Genomic DNA, 25,970 nt, shown 5'->3' on the forward strand with positions numbered 1-25,970 from the left:
GAAGGTGGATGTCATTCAGGAGACCTTGTTAATTTTAGAGTGTCATCTTAGCAGATGAAGTGGAGGATGAGGTTAAATTATGGAGTTAGGTGACAGTGGGCACGTACTTCTCTGCCACAGGTTTTATTTTTTCTTTTTTTAATCTCCAGAAACAGGGTGGTGGCACTTAGGATATTTTTGTTAGGACTGTAGCTACATGAAAAGCCCTAAGGATAGTGCCTGGTGCATAGTGAGTGCTGTATCACTGTGTGAGATATTATAATGATGGGAATAGGCAAAAGTGCCACCCTGGCCATGCAGAGTGGGGAGGTACTTTCCAGTCAGGGTCCAGGCAGGCCAGTTGGAGATGAAGCTGGTTAGTAGGGAAGCTTAACTTCCAGGAGTAGAAGAATTTAGGAGGAGTAACTCATGCACAACATTCTGTAAACATTCATTTACCTAACAGTAGGAATGCTCAGTGGATGTGGCTTCTGTGACAATCATTGTCTCCTGGGAATCTAAGGATGTGTCCTAGAGTGGAATGGCTGTGATGTAAGCCAAACCCAGAAATGGGCTTCAGGGCTGCGTTGCAGACAGCATTCATCTTGCTAAAGGAATACCCTCTTCTGGCCCAGGCCATTATTTTTGTTTTTATACTATCCTAATTTTTAGGGCATAAGGAGAAAGACTGAAGAATAAAATAATGAAGTGCATGTATGAAATAACAGGGTAGAATTGAGACTGGCATATGTAAGTTAAGACAAATCGTGTATAAATTTTGTGTGAACATAAAAAGGATTTCTTGTTGCAAACAGACCTCTCCATATACATAATACCATTGCCTTGAGTGGGAAACAGACTCTGTCACGAGAACACACCATCAGAGTCATGAGAGAATGGGTAGTGTGGCATCTTTAATTCGCAGGATAGACTGAGAAAGTTATTGAAGAGAAAGGAGTTGAAGGAAAAGATGAGTGAGGGCAAGAAAAATGGGATGGTGAAAGGAAAGGACTGAAAGGAATGTTTACCGAGGGCTCATCAGGTACCAGGCTCTGTGACTAATGTCTTACACATGTTAATTTACTCTTCCACTGTCATTTTCTGATGCAGTAAGAGTCAACCTTACACGGCAGATGAGGAAAGAGGCTGAGGGAGGTCAAATGAGGAACTTAGGTTCATTCAGCCACTTCATAGCAGAGCGAGTATGTTTCACTGTGGTTTGTGCAGATAGAAAAGTGAGACATGGAAGGAAGGCAAAGCGTACTTTTGTTGTGGGTAATGTTTATGAAAGTGACCTGTATGAGACAGAACAATGGCCTCTTAAAAATGTCCACATCTGGGCTGGGTGCAGTGGCTCACACCTGTAATCCCAGCACTTTGGGAGGACAAGATGGGCAAATCACGAGATCAGGAGTTCGAGGCCAGCCTTGCCAACATGGTGAAACCTGTTTCTACTAAAAATGCAAAAATTAGCTGGGCATGGTGGCGGGCATCTGTAATCCCAGCTACTTGGCAGGCTAAGACAGGAGAATCATTTGAACCTGGGAGGTGGAGGTTGCAGTGAGCTGAGATCACCCCACTGCATTCCAGCTGGGGCAACATGAGTGAAACTCTGTCTCAAAAAAAAAAAAAAAAATTCCCATCCTAACCCTTGGAACACATGCATTTACTTTTCTTGGAAAAAACACTGTTCAACGGTGACACAGTTGAGTATGTTGAGATGGAAAGCTTATTCTGGGTTATCTGGGTTTTTCCCAGTGTCATCATAAAGGTCCTTGTAAGTGAAAGAGAAAGGTAGGAGAGTCAGAGTGAGAAGGATGCAGGCTGAGAGACTCCACTGGCCATTGCTTGCTGTGAACATGTGTGACAAGACAAAATTTCAACAAATTTAGTTATACATGGAATTGGGTTTAATTTGTCATTTATGATTTGGGGCAGCTCTCCCTCTACAGATACAGTGATAACTCCCCCTGGGCAATACAATAACAAAACAGTGGGTTTTGTCAAATGCGAATCAGTAAACAAAGCCATAGAAATAAATTGATTGGTTAACATCAGAGTACTTCAGGTCACTTATTTTGGTAAAAGTTAAAGCAGAGGGGACTTCCTTATTATGCTCACTCATGTAGACTGGAATCTTCTATTTACAGGAAAATATGATCTGTTTTGAGAGCTATCTGAATCCTTAAAATTTCAGTGGGAGTATATAACATCCAGCCTGTGTGGCTCTATTTTGAAGTGTCTGTACTCTCACTTAGGTGAAAATATGATCAAAACTTAAAGAATTAACATTAGTCTCAGTAACTGTAGTTTTGGGCTTTCATAATTTCTCTTCTTTTCTTTTTTTAATTTCCTTTGTCTTTTTAAAAAATTTTTTATTCTTTATGTTCTAGGGTACATATGCACAACATGCAGGTTTGTTGCGTATGTATACATGTGCCATGTTGGTGTCCTGCACACCTTAAGTCGTCATTTACATTAGGTATATATACTTATGCTTTCTCTCTCCACTTCCCCCACCCCACAACAGACTCTGGTGCGTGATGTTCCCCATCCTGTGTCCAAGTGTTCTCATTGTTCAATTCTCACCTATGAGTGAGAACATGTGGTGTTTCGTTTTCTGTCTTTCTGATAGTTTGCTCCAAATGATGGCTTGCAACTTCATCCTTGTCACTGCAAAGGACGTGAACTCATCCTTTTTTATGGCTGCATAGTATTCCATAGTGTATATGTGCCACATTTTCTTAATCCAGTCTGTCGTTAATGGACATTTGGATTGGTTCCAAGTCTTTGGTATTGTGAATAGTGCCACCATAAACATACGTGTGCATGTGTCATTATAGTAGCATGACTTATAATCCTTTGGGTATATACCCAGTAATGGGATGGCTGGGTCAAATGATACTTCTAGTTCTAGATCCCTGAGGAATCGCCACACTGTCTTCCACAATGGTTGAACTAGTTTACAGTCCCACCAACAGTGTAAAAGTGTTCCTATTTCTCCACATCTTCTCCAGCACCTATTGTTTCCTGACTTTTTCATGTTCGCCACTTTAACTGGTGTGAGTTGGTATATCATTGTGGTTTTGATTTGCATTTCTCTAATGGCCAGTGATGATGAGCATTTCTTCCTGTGTCTGTTGGCTAAACGAATGTCTTCTTTTGAGAACTGTCTATTCATATCTTTTGCCCACTTTTTGATGGGGTTGTTTGCTTTTTCCTGTAAATTTGTTTGAGTTCTTTGTAGGTTCTGGATATTAGCCCTTTGTCAGATGAGTAGAATGCAAAAATTTTCTCCCATTCTGTAGGTTGCCTGTTCACTCTGATGGTAGTTTCTTTTGCTATGCAGAAGCTCTTTAGTTTAATTAGATCCCATTTGTCAATTTTGGCTTTTGTTGTCATTGCTTTTCGTGTTTCAGACATGTAGTCCTTGCCCATGCCTATGTCCTGAATGATATTGCCCAGGTTTTCTTCTAGGGTTTTTGGTTTTTTTTTTTTTTGGTTTTTTTTTTTGTTTTTTTTTTTTTTTGAGACGGTGTCTCGCTCTGTCACCCAGGCTGGAGTGCAGTGGCCAGATCTCAGCTCACTGCAAGCTCCGCCTCCCGGGTTCACGCCATTCTCCTGCCTCAGCCTCCCGAGTAGCTGGGACCACAGGCGCCGCCACCTCGCCCGGCTAATTTTTTATGTTTTTAGTAGAGACGGGGTTTCGCCGTGTTATCCAGGATGGTCTCGATCTCCTGACCTTGTGATCCACCCGTTTCGGCCTCCCAAAGTGCTGGGATTACAGGCTTGAGCCACCGCGCCCGGCCGGGTTTTTGGTTTTTTATGTCTAACATTTAAGTCATTAATCCATCTTCAATTAATTTTTATATAAGTTGTAAGGAAGGGATTCAGTTTCAGCTTTCTACTTATGGCTAGCCAGTTTTCCCAGCACCATTTATTAAATAGGGAATTCTTTCCCCATGTCTTGTTTTTGTCAGGATTGTCAAAGGTCAGATGATTGCAGATGTGTGGTATTATTTCTGAGGGCTCTGTTCTGCTCCATTGGTGTATCTCTGGGTGTCAATTTTAGATCTTTCCTGCTTTACTTATGGGCATTTAGTGCTAGAAATTTCCCTCTACACACTGCTTTAAATATGTCAGAGATTCTGGAATGTTGTATCTTTGTTTTCATTGGTTTCAAACAATATCTTTATTTCTGTCTTCATTACGTTATGTATCCAGTAGTCATTCAGTAGCAGATTATTCAGTTTCCATGTAGTTTTGTGGTTTTGAGTGAGTTTCATAGTCCTGAGTTCTAGTTTGATTGCACTGTGGTCTGAGAGACAGTTTGTTATAACTTCTGTTCTTGTACATTTGCTGAGGAGTGCTTTACTTCCAACTATATGGTCAATATTGGAATAAGTATGATGTGGTGCTGAGAAGAATGTATATTCTGTTGATTTGTGGTGGAGAGTTCTGTATATGTCTATTAGGTCCGCTTGGTGGAGAGTTGAGTTCAATTCCTGAATATCCTTGTTATTTTTCTGTCTCGTTGATCTGTCTAATGTTGACTGTTGGGTTTTAAAATCTCCCATTATTATTGTGTGAGAGTCTAAGTCTCTTTTTAAGTCTCTAAGGGCTTGCTGAATGCATCTGGGTGCTCCTGTATTGGGTGCATATGTATTTAGGATGGTTAGCTCTTGTTGTTGGATTGATCCCTTTACCATTATGTAATGGCCTTCTTTATCTCTTTTGATCTTTGTTGGTTTAATGTCTGTTTTATCAGAGACTAGGATTGCAACGTCTGCCTTTTTTTGTTTTCCATTTGCTTGGTAGATCTTCCTCCATCCCTTTATTTTAAGCCTATGTGTGTCTCTGCAAGTGAGATGGGTCTCCTCAATACAGCAGGCTGATGGCTCTTGACTCTGTATCCAATTTGCCAGTCTGTGTCTTTTAATTGGACCATTTAGCCCATTTACATTTAAGGTTAATATTGTTATATGTGAACTTGATCCTGTCATTATGATGTTGTATGGTTATTTTGCTTATTAGTTGATGCAGTTTCTTCCTAGCATCGACGGCCTTTACATTTTGGCATGTTTTTGCAGTGACTGGTACCGGTTGTTCCTTTCCATGTTTAGCGCTTCCTTTAGGAGTTCTTCTAGGGCAGGCCTGGTGGTGAAAAAGTCTCTAAGCATTTGCTCGTCTGTAAAGGATTTTATTTATCCTTCACTTATAAAGCAGAGTTTGGCTGAATATGAAATTCTGGGTTGAAAATTCTTTTCTTTAAGATTGTTGACTATTGGCCGCCACTCTCTTCTGGCTTGTAGAGTTTCTGCTGAGAGATCAGCTCTTAGTCTGATGGCTTCCTTTTGTTGGAAACCTGACCTTTCTCTCTGGCTGCCCTTAACATTGTTTCCTTCATTTCAAATTTGGAGAATCTGACAATTATGTGTCTTGGAGTTGCTCTTCTCGAGGAGTATCTTTGTGGCATTCTCTGTATTTCCTGAATTTGAATGTTGGCCTGCCTTGCTAGGTTGAGGAAGTTCTCCTGGATAATATCCTGCAGAGTGTGTTCCAACTTGGTTCCATTCTCCCCGTCACTTTCAGGTACACCAATCAGATATAGATTTGGGGTTTTCACATAGACCCAAATTTCCCAGTGGCTTTGCTCATTTATTTATACTCCTTTTTCTCTGAACTTCTCTTCTCGATTATTTTCATTCATTTGATCTTCAATCGCTGATACCCTTTCTACCAGTTGATCGAGTTGGTTACGGAAGCTTGTGCATTTGTCACGTAGTTCTTGTTTCATGGTTTTCATTTCTATCAGGTCGTTTAAGGACTTCTCTACATTGGTTATTCTAGTTAGCCGTTTGTCAAATCTTTTTTCAAGGTTTTTAGTTTTTTTGCACTGGGTTCGTACTTCCTCCTTTAGCTCGGAGAAGTTTGATTGAAGTCTTCTTCTCTCAACTCGTCAAAGTCATTCTCTGTCCAGCTTTACTCCGTTGCTAGCGAGGAGCTGTGTTCCTTTGGAGGGGGAGAGGCTCTCCGAGTTTTAGAATTTTCAGCTTTTCTGCACTGCTTTTTCTCCATCTTTGTTGTTTTATCTACCTTTGGTCCTTGATGATGGTGACGTACACATGGGGTTTTGGTGTGGATGTCCTTTCTCTTTGTTAGTTTTCCTTCTAACAGTGAGGACCCTCAGCTGCAGGTCTGTTGGAGTTTCTTTGAGGTCCACTCCAGACCCTTTTTGCCTGGGCATCAGCAGCGGAAGCTGCAGAAGAGTGAATATTGCTGAACAGCGTGTCTGATCATTCTTCTGGAAGCTTCCTCTGGAAGCTTCATCTGAGAGGTGTACCTGGCCGTGTGAGGTGTGGGGTGTCAGTCTGCCCCTAGTGGGGATGTCTCCCAGTTAGGCTACTCAGGAGTCAGGGACCCACTTGAGTAGACACTCTGTCCATTCTCAGATCCCAAACTCCATGCTGCGAGAACCACTACTCTCTTCAAAACTGTCAGACAGGGACATTTACATTGGCAGAGGTTTCTTCTGCCTTTTGTTTGGCTATGCCCCGAACCCAGAGGTAGAGTCTACAGAGGCATGCAGGCCTCCCTGAGCTCCGGTGGGCTCCACCCAGTTTAAGCTTCCTGGCAACTTTGTTTACCTACTTAAACCTCAGCAATGGCAGGTGCCTCTCCCCCAGCCTTACTGCTGCCTTGCAGTTAGATCTCAGACTGCTGTGTTAGCAATGAGGGAGCCTCCATGGGCATGGGACCCTCCGAGCCAGATGCAGGATATGATCTCCTGATGTGCCGTTTCCTAAGACCCTTGGTAAAGCACATTACTAAGGTGGGAGTGACCTGATTTTCCAAGTGTTGTGTGTCACAGTTTCCCTTGGCTAGGAAAGGGAATTCCCTTCCCCCTTGTGATGCCTCACCCTGCTTCTGCTCTCATTCATTGGGCTGCATCCACTGTCCTGCTCCCACTGTCCAAGACGCCCCAGTGAGATGAACCTGGTACCTCTCTTGGAAATGCAGAAATCACTCGACTTCTGTGTTGCTGGTGCTGGGAGCGGCAGGCTGGTGCTGTTCCTTTTCGGCCATCTTGGCGCCACCCCCCCTTTTCTTTTTTTTAAATGAAGTCTCACTCTGTGGCCCAGGCTGGATTGCAGTGGCATGAACTCGGCTCACTGCAGCCTCCATCTTCTGGATTCAAGTGATTCTCCCACCTCAGCATCCCGAGTTGCTGGGATTATATTGTGGGATCTGGCCAGCAGCCCACAGTGTAACAGGCCTCTTTCTTTGTTCCCAGGTGGATTGGCAGGTCAAGAAATAAAAGACACACCCATGATAGTGAAAGTGGGTCCAGGTGGGGCATTGCCATCTGGTCCTGTGATGCCACCAATGCACTGGATAAACCAGCATTTATTATTAAGCTTAGTGAGGGCGGGGGTAGGTTAGTGAGGGATTTAGGGTCGTTTGATTATGAGGTGAGATGGTCACATGGGGTTGAAATAATTATTTAACTTAACATCGGTATGCAGAAGTACAGTATACAGAGATAAGAATTTACATCATAGTGTGTGCATCAGTAATTTCTAACAGTCTTAAAACACAGTCAATCCATATCCTATGATTAGCAAGATATTAATCAGCAGTAACAGTTGAAGAAAAAGCTGGTTCCAAACAATCAATAGAAACAGGACGTGAAGCTAGATAACCAGTTAAACCAAAAAATTCTCAGAAGGGAGTATGCCTAAACCCTGAAGAGACCTAGAAGAGCTGTGGCAAGATAAGGGTATTTATAACCCTATCTTATCCATATGAACATACGCCCCTCATGTGTCAATTTATAGGCTCTCCACAAGGGTTGCATCCCATTCCCAGAGCTATGAACATCTACTTTTCTGAGATAGGAATCTTGGTGATGTGAAACCTCCCAGACTACACGTCCATTTATAGGCTCTCTGCAGGGGGATGTATATCACGTGCTGTTGGCTCATTCTGGCAGCCCATCCTGGCATTGTCTTTACACAATCCTGCATGCAATTTTGAATTTACAACAATCTGGAGCGTTTCATCTTTTGTTCCATAGCAATGGTTTCAGGGGGGTCTCCCTACAGGACTACAGGTGCGCACCACTACACCGAGATAATTTTTGTATTTTTAGTAGAGACAGGGTTTTGCCATATTGACGAGGCTGGCCTCAAATTCTTGACCTTGTGATCCACCTGCCGTGGCCTCTGAAAGTACTGGGATTACAGACGTGAGCCACTGTACCCGGCACATAAACCACACATTTCTTTGGGTTTTCGAATTCCAGCCCAAGAGAAACAATTTGATATTTGAGGAATGGCTGCACACAAATATTTGCACACAAATAAAAATGTTTGTAGATTGCACCACACGAGGGAGACTACCAATATGACTATCAGGATGAAAATAGCAATAGTTTGGAATATGCGCCTTAGGGAAGATGCAAACCAACTACAATAGAATAGATCAAAGAAGAAGCCAGAAGAGTCTAGTCATTTTAACCAGGCAGCACATTTGTTGATTTTTACAACTGAGTCTCTATAATACCCGATGTATTTATCCATGTGCAACAAGAAGTGTTAGAAACTGCACAGTCTCCCCCCTGCTTAGCTGGTAGAGAGCAATTCTATTTTCTAGCATTGCATGTCTATGTTAAATTAAAGCAGGGAGTGAGAAGAATAGGCAAGTATACAAGTAGAAGCCTAAAAAAAAATCTCCATATACTTGAGGAAAAAGTTGTGTTAAAGATGCAGCTAAGGGCAGCCTTTGGGTGGACTAAAGGATCTCCTGTTATGTAAAAATGTGTGGGTCAGGTGCAGTGGCTCGTGCCTGTAATCCCAGCACTTTGGGAATCCAAGGCTTCCGGATCACCTGAGGTCGGGAGTTCAAGACCAGCCTGACCAGTATGTAGAAACCCGGTCTCTACTAAAAATACAAAATTAGCCTGGTGTCGTGGTGCATGCCTATAATCTCAGCTACTAGGGAGGCTGGAGCAGGAGATTCACTTGAACCCAGGAGGCAGAGGTTTTGGTGAGCCAAGATTTTGCCATGGCACCCCAGCTTGGGCAACAACAGAGAAACTCCATCTTAAAAAAATAATAATGTGGTTGACATGATATATCTGACACTGTTAACTTACTCTCAGAAGCTACTTCTTGAGAAATCCTAAGTACAGCATTATTCTGGGAAGCAAAGGAGACAGGCATAAGCAAGGACAAATTAAGAGAGGTAAGAGTCTCATCATGATTGACAGTCCTGTTCTGACATCTTGAGAAAAGCTGTCCACAGTGTACAGTCATCAACTTGTTGTCGTGCTTTGCAGTATAAGTGTCTCTAAGTGATGGTGTTGAACATTTGGTGAGCTCTGAGTGGCCCACACATCAGACACGAGGGTTTTCCCATGAAATTTACATTGAGTTGTACACCTCTAGCTTATATGGCTTCAGGAACAGAGCTGTTCTTGTTCTTAGTGATTTCATTAGAGAAAATTTAATTGGAAGAACTAAAAGAATTCAGGGTCCAGTCCAGTCTACCAGTAGATTGTAAATGCTCAAAGATAATGAACAGTGGTTCAATCTGGTAACAGGTATACTACAGTTTTTCTTTTCAAGATAATTTTTCTCTAAATAGGAGTCTGTATTTTTACCAAAGATAATTCCAGTAGGATGAATTGTTTGCAAAATAGGTTGACTCTCACCAAATTGCCTAGATTTTTTACCTAAGTTCAGCAAGAGTGGCAATGGACCATAGAAGATCTTTTTAAACTTTGCGTTCTTAGAAGTTTTATAAGACTCTCAGATTAAGTTTCCAAAAACCTCTTGAGACTCGGAAGCCAAATCAAGGCCAACTTCAGACTTTCCCTGCATTCCATATGGGTTTATTCTATGTATATTCTCAAATACAACATGCCAGTCAAAGCCTTAGTAATATAACCAATGTTTTCAAATGTGTCATGTTATAAAGAGAGTAGATTCTTACTGAACTTGTGCAAATAACTTTATTACCATAAGCATATGAATACTCACAAATAGTTTCCCAATTCTGAGGTACTCAGATTGGGAACAAAAGCAAATGTTTTGACTTTTGTTTACAAAAGTATACTTTATCAAATTTCTGTAAAGTATAAAGAGCTTAAAAGAGAAAGTCCATAAATCTGGAGAATAACACATTCAACGAATCAGCACGTTTTCAAAGAAAAAATTATGAGAATATTATCCTTTTGATTATTAAGTCAAATATAACTGAGTTTTTTTCCTCTTTGTCTTGAATTTCATGAAGGTATCAGTCTGTTCATTAAAATTTTGAAAGTTCTCAGAGAGTCCAGTGGTATGATCCTGAAGTTATCAGAAACTTGTATTCAAGAGTCGTTGTCTGAGTCTTTTCCATATATCTCCTTGAAGAAAAAGCAATTTTAGACTGTAGCTGACTGTAAATACTTCGAGGAAGAATCAAAGCAACGGTCTGGGAATGACAAAGATTTAAAATGATCATGGTTAAAAATCTAATGAGATTTTTATTAGGTTGATTATGGTAAAGACACAACTCACATAGAAATCTAGTTACTTCTGTGGCATACGACACTATGACTGATAACATATTCGATTTCCAGAAATTTCATACGGTTTTTAGAACTCTTTTTTTTTTTTAATTTTTTTTTTCCTTGAGATGGAATCTCACTCTGTCGCCCAGGCTGGAGTGCAGTGGCAGGATCTCCGCTCACTGCAAACTCCACCTCCAGGTTCACGCCATTCTCCTGACTCAGACTCCAGAGTAGTTGGGACTACAGGTGCCTACCACCACACCCAGCGAATTTTGTTTTTGTGTTTTCAGTAAAGAGGGGGTCTCACCGTGTTAGCCAGGGTGGTCTCGATCTCCTGACCTCATGATCTGCCAGCCTTGCCTCCCAAAGTGCTGGGATTACAGGCATAAGCCACTGCGCCCAGCCTAGAATACTCATATTATTAACATTCCCATAAACGTTATTTAGAGAAGGTTTAGCAACACTTATCACTTATTTGAAAATGCTTTATATATATTTTAACATATAAAATAAGGTGGCTTTCCCATTCAGCTTCTGTTTCCCAGCTGGATTCCTGAGTTCTTGGTGTAGCCCATTAATAATTAGGGCCAAAACCTCATAGTCTTACATATGTTCAAAAACGTCCTTAGGTAATTCCAGTACTTCTACTTCAAAATCATTGACTTAGTTGTAAGTTCTACCTTTTATAATAAGAGTTCTCCATCCTCATTACATGTTAGTAGTGTCAGGGAAGACTTAAAAATTATCAATGCCTGGGTCCCTCTCCAGACCTTTAAACTGGAACTCATGGGTGGGGCTTGAGCATCCACTTTTAAAAATGTTTTCCAGTGATTCCAAAGTGTAGCTACAGTTCCCATCAGATTTCTCTGATTTCTTGTGGCCTTCACTTTTTTTCTATTTTGGTATCATGATGAATTTCAGATCTCATTTCCTATCTCATGCTTTATGTCCCCTGGGGTAGGGACCTTGCCTTCTTCATTTCTGTATCTTTTTTAAACAAGTGAATTAGTCATCAGGAAAAGGTCTCCACCACACATACATTGTGTTCTCAGTCTCAGGTTCACAGGCTAATCCTAAAGTCTTTGTTCTGCACGAGGTCAGAGATTACTTGTGATGAAGGGAATGGTTAAGTCTGTAGTGCAGATGATGGAGGGGAATTCACCCTGTTTTTAGGCATAGCATTGGAACTAAGAATTTTATGTCTATATGGGTGAAGGGGCAGGGATGTGTAGGAAGACAGTTCTAATTAGGATGGAGGAATTATACTAGGAAGTAGAAGTAAAGGAAGTGAGAAGGATTAGTAAATAGAAGAAATGTGAACTTACCAAATAGGCTAGTGCAGACCCCTGGAGATTCTTGATTAAGTGAACTAACTAGATTTTAGAAAGGTAACGAGGCAGTCATATGCAAGGAAGATTTCAAAGTCTAGACACAAGAAGTCAAGCAATACTTTGAGAAGTGGTTGGTCTTTATGGGAATGGAGAGAATTACACTATTGAGAGATGTGAAAAATAATGAAGAGGGTTTCACAATGTGAAATTGTGTTTCTCATTTGAATCTGAGAAATAAATGAGACAATTATGGCTAAAAGACATTGGGGTAGAGGGAGCATAAAGGCCAGGGAGAAAGGGAACTGCAGGAATTAGTGCTGAGAAGCAAGAGTTTAGTGGAAGAAGGAGGAGATCCAGTCCCAGATACAGGCCAATAAGTCTTTTCCCTCTCCCAAGCATGGCAGTCAGCCTGCAGGAAGTGGTACAAGAGAAAAGGCCATCATACCTGCCAGACTTCCTGAAATACAGAAATGACATCACGGCTGCTATCTCGGATCAATGCCAGGATAGATGTCCTCTTCCTGAAGTAACTGTCATGGAAAGAAAAGAAAAGAAGGAATGGAGATGATGTTACTTTACAGGGGGGAACCTCAGGAACCAGCATGTAACATGAGGTAGTCTATAATTGTTTCTTCAAGGAAAGCATTATTTCTGTTGGAAAGTTGATGGGAGATGATTATATTCCTGCAGTTTTTTTTCCTCTCTCACCTTGTTTCTAGGTTTTTTATCAGTCCTCTGTCAATTCTCTACTGCACTCAGATATTTCAGGAAGATTTCGGATGTGTGAAAGGCTGATCGTTATTTTCTATTTCAGTAGAACTATCCACCTTTACAACTTTTCATGGTTGCCTCTTTTTCTCAGTGTCTCTGTGGTGGCAGCCATGAATGAGACCCTGTCAGGTCTCCGTGGCAGGGACCTGATTGACAGAAGGCCCAGGTCAGCGCATTTCAAATTCACCACCTCCTTTGCACAGAAAGCTTCCTTCCCACAGGCTCGCAGCAAGGGCGTGTAAGCAAGCCTAGTTCTCTGAGGCTCTCTTTAACTCTAATGGGTGACTGGTTGGAGGACTCCACATCAGCCTTGCAAAAACTCTCTTAGAACTGCATTGATAACTAAAATTTCTTTCCCTTTCTTTTTCATGGGAGTCAGCTTTGCATAGTGGTCTGTGGGTTCTCCCACACTACCTTCATGCCTTCATGCCTGCCCCACATTCCCTCACAGGTGTCCTCCCTGATAATTTATCTTATTTGTCTAGTCCTATCCTGGATGCATCTCAGTTGGTAAAAAAAAAAAAAAAAAAAAAAAAAAAAAAAAAAAAAAAAAAAAAAAAAATACCAGGATTGATTCTTTACACTTAGATTTTTTCCTTTCTCTCCCACAAGCAGTCAGTAACCATGTCCTAGTGTTTTATGTGTTACCTCTTTTTCTATATATATAGGGAAATAGGTACTGTTGAGGGGCACATCTTATGTGCCAGGTCCTGTGCTAAATACTTTACCTGTACCTCATTTAATTCACACGATAACCCTGTGAGTTACATATTATTTCCATATTGCCAATGTAAAGTCAGAAGCTTAGAGTAGTGTAAAAACTTTCTTAGTGTCATATGGCTACTAATAGGAGGATCTGAGATTTCATTCTGGGACTATTAGACCTCAAGGCTAATGATGATGGTAGTAATATAGCAGCTGACGTTGGTTCGTCTGTGTGTGGCATCTTGTTTCATTGACTGCATGAAACCTTTAAAAGAATGGTATGAAGCAAGCTCTGTCATGCTTCAGGATATGAAAGAAGAACAAACTAAACCCAAGCACAGTGAATGAAGTAAACAATATGGATTAGAGTGGATAAAAATAAAATGGAAAATGGAAAAAGAATACAGTAAATTAATGAAACCAAAGTTGATTCTTCAAAATAAAATCAACAAAATTGACGACCATTAACTAGACTGAGAAAAAGAGAGAGAAGATTAAAATTACTAAAATCAGAAATGAAAATGGAGTCCAAGCATGGTGGGTCATATTTTAATCCTAGCACTTTGGAAGGTCACAATGGGAGGATTTCTTGAGGCCAGGTGTTTGGACCAGCATAGGTAACCTCGGGAGACCCTGTCTCTACAAAAAAAAAATTTAAACCAATTAGCAGGGCATGGTGGCAAGCATCTGTAGTCCTAGTATCTTGGGGGGCTGAAGAAGGAGAATTTCTTCAGCCCAGGAGGTTGAGGCTGCAGTGAGGCATATTCACACCACTGTATTTCAGCCTGGGCTGGCCTACAGAGTGAGAGCCTGTCTCTCTCTCTAAAAAAAAAGAAAATAAAATAAAAGTAAAAAAGAAAAAACAGAAAATGAAATGATTATTACCAATTCTAATAAAATAATGATTATGAAATTGCTGTAAATAATTGTATGCCAATAAACCGTATAACCTAGATGGAATAGACAAATTCCTAGAAAAACACAAAAATATGAATAGAACTATAATCAGTAATAAGATTGAATCAATAAAAGCATTTGATGAAATTCAATATTTTTTCATAATAAAAACATTCTAACTAAGAATGTAAGGAAACCACCTCAACATAAAGGTAATATGTGAAAAAACCCAATGCTAACATCATACTCAATGGAGAAAGACTGAAAGCTTTCCCTGTTTGAGCAGGAACAAGACAAGGTTGCTGCTTTGGACACTTCTATTCAATGTAGTATTGAAAGTTCTAGTCAGAAAAATTAGGCAAGTATTTTTAAAAAGACATTCAAATTGGAAGAAAGGAGTAAAATTATTTCTGTTCGGAGATAACTTGAACTTATATCTAGAAAATCCTAAAGATGGACAAACCTATTAGAATTGATAAATGAATTCAATAATGTTCCACAATACAAAATCAACATTGAAACATCAGTCATATTTCAATACACTAACCATGAACAATCCGAAGGGAAATTAAGAAAAAATATTTAATTTGTATTAATATCAAAAAGAATAAAATATTTAGGAATAAGTTTAACCAAAGAGGTGAAATGATTATACCTGAAATCTGTAAAATATTGCTTAATGATGACATCAATAAAATGAAAGACATTTTGTTTTCATGAATTAGAAGACTCACCATTGTCAGGACAATGCTACTCAAAGTGAGCTGCAGATTCAATATAATTCCTCTCAGAATCTCAGTGACATTTTTGCAGTAAAAGAAAAATCCATCCTAAAATTTATATTGAAACTCATGACCCTAAATAGACAAACAACTTTGAACAGGAAGAATGAAGCTGGAGGACTCACACTTCCTGATCTCAGCATTTACTACAAATCCCCAGTAACCAATACAGTGTGGTACTGGCATAAAAGAGGACATAGAAATTAATGAAATGGAACAGAGACTCCAGAAAGAAATACTTGCATATATGGCCAAATGATTTTCATCGAGTGTGCCAAGATCGTTCAATGGGGAAAGGACAGTGTTCTCACCAAATGATATTGGAAAAGCTGGATATCCCAGGGCAAGAATGAGTGGAACCTTTACCTAGCATCATATACAAAAATTAACCCACAATAGGTCAGATATCTAAATGTAAGAGCAAAATCTATACATCTTTTAGAAGAAAACAGGATAAAAACTTCATGATATTGCATTTCACAATGATTTCCTGGTTGTAACAACAAAAGCATAGGCAACAAATAAAATGGATAAATTGGAATTCATAAAAATCAAAACCTTTTTTATATCAAAGAACATTATCAAGAAAGTAAGACGGCAACCCATGAAATGAGAAAAATATTTGCAAATTATAAGTGTGATAAGAAATTAATTTCCATGAATGCATGAAAAACTACAAGTCAACAACAGCAAACATCCAAAAACCCAATTTAAAAATGAACAAAGGATTAAAATGGAGTTTTCTCCAAGGAAGATATGCAAATATCCAATAAGCCCATGCAGAGTTCCTCAACGTCTTGAATATGTAGAGATATGCAAATTAAAACCACAATGTAACACCACCTCACACACTTTAGGATGGCTTTGATAAACAACAATGACAGCAACACAAAACAACAAGTGTTTTCAAATAGATGGAAAAATTGGAGCTCTAGTGCATTGCTGATGGGAATGGAAAATGTTATAGCCACTGTAAAAAGTGGTGTGGCTGTTTCTCAAAAATTTAAACAATAAATTACCATTTGATCCAGCAATTCCACTTCTGGACATACTCCCTATAGAATTGAAAGAAATGTGAACAAATATTTGCACATTGATGTTCAGAGAAGCATTACACACAATAGCCAAAAATGGAAACAATGGAAAAGTCCATTGAAAGGTAAGTAGGTAGGGAAATGAGGTGTATCTATACATCAGAATGTTATTCAACCTTAACAAGGAATAAAATTCCAATACATCGTGCAAAGTGGATGAACCTTGAAGACATTATGCTAACTGAAATAAGCCAGACACGAAAGGATAATTATTCTATAATTCCATTTATAAAAGATAGAATAGCCAGTTACATAGAGACAGAAAGTAGAATGGTATGTGCTAAGGGATAGGGGGAGAAGAAGTGAGAGTTACTGTTTATTGGGTACAGAGGTTTAATATGGCAAAAGGAAAAAGTTCTGGAAATGGATAGTGTGATGGTTACACAACACTAAATTGCACACTTAGAAATAGTTAATGATAAGCCTTATATTGGATACATATAAAGTGTCCTGGTAGTCTTACACTCTATAAATACACACTTTTTGGCATAGCCCCTTTCCTGCCATGCAGAGCCCCAGAGGTGAATCTCCCTATTTATTCAAGTGTGCATCACTCACTGTCCTCTGTGCTGTGTCCCACGTGCTGTGCCCACAGCCTCATACAGCTGGTGATTTCATAGCCAGGACACAGCTCAAGAGTCTGCCCTGAGGCTCCCTCTCTTTTAATTTCCCTGCAGCCTAGCCTTCACATCAACTGGCAGTTCGATTTAGCCGAATTCAGGACAGGCCACCAGGGCTCTTTCTCCACACATGCTGGTCCCACACCAGGTGGAGTCAGGCAGGGCCAGTCACTGGAGAAGCCCGGAGCAGATTAGGGAGCGGTCTGAGCTTCTCCTCTCATCCAAGGGGTTTCCTACTCTCATTTGGAGGAAAAATGTGAGCTTGTTTCAAAGCCTCGGATGCTCCTTGTAGCTCATGCAGTAGAGAAAAGAAAAAAAGACGTGGCAGAAAGGGATGTGTTGGTGACAGCGAGAAGCAACTTGACCTTGAGGACTCTCCTTCTTGTCCCTCTGTGAAGCCTCTTCCACCACATAGGGCTCAGGGCTGACAAAGCCCCCTCCCTACCTTTCTCAGGCTGGACACAAGGTCAGCCATGAGAAAACAGAAAAACAAGGAGAAGAGAGTCTGTAGAGACAAATTGGGAGGGTTCAGGAGGAGAATTTAGGATTTGCTTCTGCCAATGGGACACAGGCTGGGAATTAAAATGTTTTCCTGGGTCTCCTCTGAAAGCCAGATAGACTCCACCTAAAACCCTATTGCCAGTGATGCAGGGATCCACTTACCAGAGACTTTGATCGTCTTGAATGCGGAACTTTCGCTGCCAGTGGCTGAGTTACGAGCGGAGCAACCGTAGATTCCGCTATGCTTTGCAGTAATTTCGCGGATAGAGAGCTCTTGTCCTGATTGCAGAAACTTCCCATTAACCGTCCAAGAATACTCTGCCGGTGGGTTAGAGTCCGCGAAGCAGTACAAGTAGAGTTTTTCTCCTGAACGGTAATAGGGGGATGAAGAGAAAATGCTGGGGATGTGTGGACCATCTGGAGTAAAGAGAATAAAGTCACAGGTGATGTCATCTGAAGGGAGGGGATGTTCCTGGTCTCTTAAAGGGACACACCATCCCTCTGAGCCAAGACACACCCTCAAGGCCCAGCCAAACTGCTCCTGTGTTCACTGGGCCTAAGCCTGAGGTATTCTCCTGTTTCTCCCATCACAGGCTGTAGACTCCAAGTCTCCCATGACAAGAGGATCTCCTCCCCTTATATTTTTGTTTAAGGTTGTGCATACCCAGAATTTTCCAGGGCAGGGAGCCATGGCCAACCCTGGTGTCCAGAAATAAAAGTGTCTGTACTTGGACCTGAGAGAGACTGATGCGTGGCCTGTGTTCCTTTGGATTTTAGCGGGTAGCCTGGTTCACACAAAAACCAAAGATACAAAGGACATCCAGCGTGACTGGGTCACTGGGGGTGCTATCAACTTGGTCCCATATTTCACATTCATAGGGGCCTGTGTCATTTCTTGTGACATTGCCTAGAATGAGGATCCTGTTTTCACCGGGTTCTTTAACCTGGGACTGTGTGGATAACAGAGAGAAGATTGTCCTGTATGGTGCCTTTGATTCCTCCACAGGCATCCTTCATTCAGAGTTAACATCTCCCACCTCTCAGCCCACCCGAGTCCTTGAAAGTCAATAGCTGGTGTGTGTGTCACAAGACAGATGCATGATGATCTAAGGGCTCAAAGACTGTGAGGCCACCTGCTCTGTCTTAGGGAAGCACAGACTTTCTCAAGTGTGAATTGAGCAGCAGTGTTGGGTCATGGATAGATAAATCAGTGGGAGTCACAGTCCCTGATACACCTCCCAGTCCCTCTTTAATCAGCTGACTGGCTGGCTCACCTTGGGTTCCTTACCTGGAATGTGCAACTGCTGGGCCCCTTCCAAATTCCATCCTACTTTGCCCCCCTAGATGTGATTTCTCTGCAGCTTCCATTTCCAAGGACATTCTAGAGATGAGTAGTAATGGGACTTCCCATTGTCCTGAAACCCTGAAGACACTGAGTAGCCTGGTCTGGGACTGGATGTTTCAGCAGAAATAAGACAGGGGAGACCAGAGTCAAACCTAGAGGTCAGTTCAGTCACCAGGCAGTGGAGGCACAAGGTGGGTCAGTTTTCTGCAGGTGTTTCATGATGACTTACTTGAGCCAGTGACCTCCAAAGATAGAGCAGAGTGCAAGGAATGATCTAGAAAGAGTGAAGGGGACAGACAAGAGCTGGTGGCTTTGGAGCAGAACCATGTTCCCTGTTTTGGGTTCTTTAAGTTTCCTCTCCTTCTGCAGAGGGCAGATGAGGACTAAATGGATCTTTCCAGAAATACATGTGGACATTTGCAAATGCAGAATAGACTGGTGAAAAGGGTGGGAATGAACTGCTGGAAATCTGGTCCTCATGGACCATACATGTTTGATGGATATGAGACAAATTTGGGGAGAAATTTTGCAAATATTTTCTTTCATTGGACACTCTACTCTCCGATTCCATGGGCTTGACTACTCAAGGGACATCATGTAAGTGGATTCCAGAGTGAATCTGAGAAGAGACTGCTGGTTGCCAGGAGCTGGGAGTGGGGAGAATCAGAAGTAGTTCATGTGTGTGCAGTTTCAGTTATGCAAGATGGGGAGGTTCTAGAGATCTGCTGTACAGCTCGATGCCTATAGTTCACAGAGATTGAGTGTTTCTTATGCATAAGACTTAGGACAAAAAGTGTTTTGGATTTCTGACATTTTTTGATTCGAAATATTTGTCACATACTTACTGGTTTAGCATCCCAAATCTGAAAGATTCAAAATCTAAAATGTTCCAGTGAGCACTTCTTTTCAGTATCACATTAGTCAGCAAAAGTGGGAGGTGATAGGCTAAATACATTCTTGCCCCTTTTTTTTTCTCACCACGTTTCTAGCTTGATGATTAGTTTTTGGTCAATTCCATACTGGCCGTGCTGCACTTGTATGTTTTTTAAGGCTTTGGGATGTGAGAAATAATGATTGCTATTTTCTATGTCATGAACACTTTCCACCTTTCCATGGTTGCATCTTTTTCTCAGTGTCTCTGTTGTGGCAGTCATCAGTAAGAGCCTGTCAGGTCAGATTTAGGACAGATTTTTGTAATTCTGCAAAAAAAAAAAAATGTTTCTGGGATTCTGGTAGGGGTTGCATTGAATCTGCAGCTCACTTTGGGTAGTATTGTCATCCTAACAATATTGATTTTTCCAATCCATGAAAATGAAATGTCCTCCCACATATTGATGTCATCTTTAATTTCATTCAGTAAAGATTTGTAGTTTTCAGGGTATAACCCTTAGACCTTTTTGGTTAAACTTATTCGAAAATATTTTATTCCTTTTGATGTTAATGAGAATGGAAATTCTTTTCTGAATTTCCTTTCACGTTGTTCATTGTTACTGTATAGTCTAAAGAACGATCTAGAAAGACTCAAGGGGACAGGCAAAAGCTGGTGGTTTTGAAGCAGAAACATATTCCCTGTCCTAGGTTTTTGATTTTCCCTCTCCCTTAGCAGAGGGGAGGTGGCTCTTCCCTGATAGCCAGATAGACTTCACTGGAAAACATATTGCCAGTGCTCCAGGGATCCACTTACCAGGGACTATGATACTCTTGATTATGAGATTTGTTCCACCAGTGACTGAGTTATGCATGAAACAGACATAGACCCCTCTATATGTTTTAGTGATTTGGAGGATAAAAAACACTTGTGCTGATTGCTGGAACTTCCTATCAATCAGCCAAGAATGCTCTGTCAGTGGGTAAGAGTCTGTGAGGCAGGAGAGCTTGGGGAGTTCCCCTGGATGGTAATAGGTGTACGAAGAAGAAATGGTGGGGGTATCCAGGCCATCTGGAGCAAAGAGAATAAAATCACAGGTGATGTTGTCAGAGGGAAGGGAAAATCCTGGTCTGTGGAAGGGCCACAGTGACCCTGTGAGCTAAATCACAACACTGAAGTCCCAGCCAAATCCCTGCTGTGTTCACTGATCAGGAGCCTGAGACATTCACCTACTTCTCCCATCATAAACTGTGGACCCTGAGTCTCCCATGACAGGAGCAGCCTCTTCTCTCCCATTGTTGATCAAGCCTAAGCCTACTCTTAGGACTCATGGCCAGCTTTGATATCCGGGGATAAGGGTCTCTGTACTTGCACCTGAGAGGGACTGGGAAGCCTGGCCTCTGGCCATGTGTATTTGGGATGGCAGCCTGGCTCACAGAGGAACAGAAGATACTCACAGAGGAGATTCAAGGTGACTGGGTCACTGCGGCTGGAACTCCCTGGGTTCTTCATTTCACATTCATAAGGTCCTGCAGTATCCTTTGTGACACCAAATAGACTGAGGGTCCTGTTGTTTTCGGACAGCTGCAACTTGCGACTGATAGGGAGTCTCTGACCTTTTATCCACCACAGGTAGCTTACATCCTGAGTGTCAGGATCACAGGATAAGATCACAGTCTCCGTGCCCTCCTTGGGGTTTAAGTTGCTGCTGGAGATGTAGGGCTTGGGAATCTCCACTGTGCAGATAACAGAGAGAAGATTGTCCTGTGTGGCACCTTTGATTCCTCCAAACACATTTTTCAATGAGAGATGGCATTTCCCACTTCAGCCCACCCAAGTCCTTAAAAATCCATGGCAGGAGTGTGTGTTACAAGACAGATGCATGGCAATCTGAGGGCTCAGAGATTGTGAGGTTGCCTTCTGTATGTGGGAGAAGCACAGACTTTCTCAAGTGTGAATTGAGCAACATCATTGCATCATGGAAAAACATGGATCCAGCAGTCAGAGCCCCTGGTGCCTCTCTGAGTCCCTCCCTCTCCAACTGCCTGCCTGGCCCACCTTGTGATCCTCACCAGGAGCATGCAGTGCTAGAATCTTCTTAGTTTCAGTCTTACTTTGCTCCCAAGGTATGTTTTCTCTGCAGCTTCCCTTTCCAAGGGCATCCTAGAGACGGATGATGGAACTTTCCTATTTCCTGGGAGGTGGGCCAGGCCACAGTGTTAGCAGGAAGGGAATAGAACAGTCAGCCTAGTTAGAGGGATTGTCTGGGGAAGGGCTAGGGGTGGAGGAAGAAGCTGTGCAGGACAGGGCTTGCCAGGTAGAATGAAGTGGGAGGAAGATGAGGGACACAGAGAAGCAGAGAGAGGCAGAGACAACCTGGCAGTGAACAGTGGGGCCTACAGTGACTTCAGAGACCCCAGGGACCAGGTACCCCCATTTCCACAGTCCAGGACCAGGGAGCCCTGAAAATACTCCAGTGGCCAAAGGGTTTCGACTTACATGAGGTGGGGTGACTTTAGGGGCAAGAGGTAATGGGGGGATGAAAGATGGGTGTCAGCCACTGAAGGACAAGGGAAAGGTGTGGCCTAGACCTCCTAGGATTCTGCATCTGAGATCCAGTCTCTAAAGAGGTTATGGATCATTCATCTCTTCATTCAATTCCTTCATTTGTTATGTGAGAGCACCTGAGTGTGTGACTCTCACTGGGCCCGTCATGGTGCAGGGTGTGAGTGGGGAAAGAAAACAAGGTCCTGTCCTTTGTCCGGTAAGCCAGTGACATGGACACTTTGGGAAACAGGATTTCAGGTTCAGTGATAGGGGTTAAGATCTGAGGGGGAGGCCTGGACATATTTTGCACTGACTCTGACAGTTGAGGCAGGTGATTTAGTTCCGAAATACAGACTAATCAGCTGACCATTTGCTCTCACTCCTCTGAGGTTTGGATGCCGAAGGTGAGAGGATTTGAGCCAATAAATGACTATGGGGTCCTTGGAACCCAGTAATTCGTCACTTCTGGTGGAGGAGAGGATGGGCCTGTGGCTGCAGACAGACCTCATGTGACCCTGATCTGCCTTTTGTGTTTGTGTGACTCTGGTTCAGTGACTGTGCCTTCCTGTGCCTCAGTTTTCTCCCAGTCAAATAAGCTAAATGGCGAATGGACTGTGGCTTTTCATGCTATCTGTGAATAAATTGTAAATTCTTCACAGTCACCGGACCTAATGCTTGGCACAGTGGAGGTGTTCACACAAACAGCATTTATTATTATTCACTTCCATGAGAGAGCACCTTTAGGTCAGATCCCTGTGGACAAGCTGCTGCCAGGTACATTTTCTCTCTTCTGTTTCTGCTTCTGGGGACTTTAGACTTTCTATGGAGTGTCCTAAGCCTCACAAGGCAGTTGGCTGATGGTCTACAAAGCTTGTCTTTCTGTCCTCTCTACTCTGAGTCTCAGGTGAAGAAAGCTCTGTGTTTGCCCAGATGAGGTTCTGAGGGCTGAGCCCTGGCTGGTGAGCAGCTCCAGGAGACACAGTCCTCAGACAGCTGGTGAATCCTTGGTCCCAGTAAGCCCTGCCACAACCCAGCCCTGGCACAGGCTCCTCAGCTTTATCTGGAGTAAGGATTTAGGGACAGCGGTCTGGGGTTGAGGTTTCTAGGGCTGAGCTTTTCTGAGAGTATCTCAAGGGGCCTCTTAGGCAAAGCCCTACTCAGTTCTCCAGGGTGTTTCTCAGGGTCAAGTTTATGAAGAGGACATGTGGTGCTTGGCTGAGGCTGATCTCATCCTGCTGAACACCCCCCACCCCCATCAGACTGTCCTTCCTGTGCAGCAAGTGTCTGCAGGGTCTGGAGGCAGGAAAGGAATTCTGATCTGTTGAGGTTTGTCTCCTCTGTGTGTGTCCTGCACTAAATACCAAAACCCCAACATGGGACATAATGCAGAGAGGGACACAGGCACAGTCCAGGCCTGACCTTCCTGTGTGTGCAAAGTAGAAGCGACCCCCACCCCCCAACACCCAGGGATCATGTGGAATCACTCACGGTATAAGGTGAAATGTCCAGTTAATCCTTTAGTCTCATCACCTCGCTTTGTGATTTGAATGGTGTAGGATCCTGTGTCATTCTTGGTGACATTCTGGATCAGCAGGGATGCATTGGAATATACTGTTTCTCGTCCACTGTATACAGGCCCAAATACAATCATTTCAGTGTCTATTGTATATGCTGTAATGTAATGCTGGAGGTCTATTATTTGCCCTTTGTACCAGCTGTAGCCAGTAAGATTCTGGGGCAAATTGTGGACAAGTAGAAGAACATCCTTCCCCTCAGAAACTTTGGTTGGCTGGGCTTCAATCGTGACTTGGGCAGTGGTGGGCGGGTTCCAGAAGATTAAAAGTGATGCTAGGAGGTGGAGAGAGCATCAGTCAATATTGAGACCTATGAATTGGGATGAAAAGATGGGGCCTTGGGTCCTGAGAAGATCTCTTCAATCATCAGCCTTGTAGACACACACACACACGTACACACAAAAAACACACAAAAACACACACACCCCTTGTTGTGTGTACGTGTGTGTGTGTTTTTGTCCTACTGTCCTACTGGGTCAAGGTCAGCAGCACGACCCCCATTCATTCAACACTTCTGACCTCGGCATTTTTCTCTTTAAAATCCTGTTCCCCAGGGGTCTGCATGGCTCCCTCCACACTGCCCTCAGGTCCTGCTCACATCAGGGCATCCTTAGACTTCTTTCCTGACACCTCCTTCACAGACCCTGGGTCTTCCCTTTCTGATCTTTCCCTTCTCTGCTCCCTCTGGAGCTCTTGTCAACACCTGACCTCACATTCTAGATCTCTTTGCATGTCTGCCTTCCTGCCCATGAGAGCATGAGCTCCGTGAGGACAGGGACGTTTGTGATCTTGGTTACACCCCAGCGCCTGGGACAGGCTGCAGACTCCTGCAGATGTGAGGGTTCCCAGGGATCTCCAAGCCAGGGATTTTTTTTCTCTTTCCCCAATTGTTCAGGTTTTTTGCTGAGGACAGTGTTTCATGTCCTGCTTATATTTTCATCTGAAGTGTCATCTGATAATAGTTATTATTATCATTTTTCAAAATATGGTGGCCAGTGATGCTAAACCAGGAGTACAGAACACTTGAGATTTTCCTACCTATTACCAGTTCCACTTAAATGTGATTTTCCTGTTGTGACCCTGTCCCTCTCTGGTATATTTTCCCCAATCCAGGCTCCAACAGAGCCTTCTTTCCTTTATTTATTTGTTTTTTTTTTCTTTATGAGACGGAGTCTCATACTGTCTCCCAGGCTGGCATGCAGTGGCAGCATCTCGGCTCACTGCAACCTCTGCCTCCCAGATTCATACAATTCTCCTGCCTCAGCCTCCTGAGTAGCTAGGATTACAGGAGGACACCACCACACCTGGTTAATTTTTTCTGTTTTTAGTAGAGACGGGGCTTCACTGTGTTGATCAGACTGGTCTTGAATCTTGACCTCATGATCCATCCACCTCAGCCTCCCAAAGTGCTGGCTTATTTTATTTTTTAGAACTCCATCCTCTCCAGGAGACCCCATCCAATCATTCTGCTTCCTCCTCCTGTCCTCTCCCAGGAAGTTCTCTCCTCACCTGTGAGTAGAAGCTCCTTCCAGGTGATGTGCAGTGTGTAGGGAGGCACTGAGAGGGGCCCCATGGCCTCTTCTGCCTGTGTGTTCTCCTCTGTGGAGATGACCTTGGATCCAAAATCTTTCCAAGCACAGCTGTCAGCTGTGCTGTCCTTCCTCCTTCTGTGCTGAGCCTCTTCCCGGGGCAGGAGCACTTCTCAGGCTTATGGGCGGGGTCTGAGCCCAGGACACCTCTCTATCCCCTCCCCTCTCAGTCCTGCCTCTTTGTCCCTCCTTCTCTTTTTCCTTTTGTCTGTGTGTCAAGTCCCTGGGAATTGTGGAGGCCTCTACCTTTTCCAGCAGTGATTTTGTCACCAAACCTCAGTACACACTATGTTGAAAACAACAAACATACACAAAAAAGAGGCACACACAGACACACAGAGTCACATATCCTGTAGGTTGGGCAAGCACAGTTCTAGGCCTCAGCCTCCTGCTGACCCAGTGGCTCTGGGTCGGGGTGCACATTCACACCCCTTGCCCTCTTTCATCCCCATCTGGCTCTCCCCTTCAGTGCAGGAGGCTGGAGCTGCATCAGGTCCCTGTTATAGGGACACCACATTGTGCTGTGGGTGAGCTGTGTGTTGCCTGGTGACAGGGACCCTTCCTTTCTCTAATTGTGTCTAGCTTGGCTGCAACTTCCAAGGATGGACATTCATGACCTGGGTGTCCCAGAGGAAACTGTCCTTCCTGGAGGTGTGCAGGGTGAATCTCTCATGCCTGTTGGGAGGAGAGGCCTGTGCTGGTTGCTCAGTGGGGGCTGTGAGTCCCATAGTCAAAGGGACAGTTCTCAGTCACTCTATTGCTCCCTTAGGACTGGTGGATGGGTTTCTCATCTCTTCCTGACCATCTTT

At 42.8% G+C, this 25,970-nt stretch overlaps 1 pseudogene; it reads right to left on the minus strand.

Moving 5' to 3' along the window:
- Positions 1 to 17,155: 17,155 nt before the first annotated feature.
- LOC139360199 (pregnancy-specific beta-1-glycoprotein 2-like) lies at positions 17,156 to 25,145 on the minus strand (annotated as a pseudogene).
- Between the last annotated feature and the right edge of the window lie 825 nt (positions 25,146 to 25,970).

This window comes from Macaca nemestrina, chromosome 20, assembly GCF_043159975.1.
Source record: "Macaca nemestrina isolate mMacNem1 chromosome 20, mMacNem.hap1, whole genome shotgun sequence".
NCBI lineage: Eukaryota > Metazoa > Chordata > Mammalia > Primates > Cercopithecidae > Macaca > Macaca nemestrina.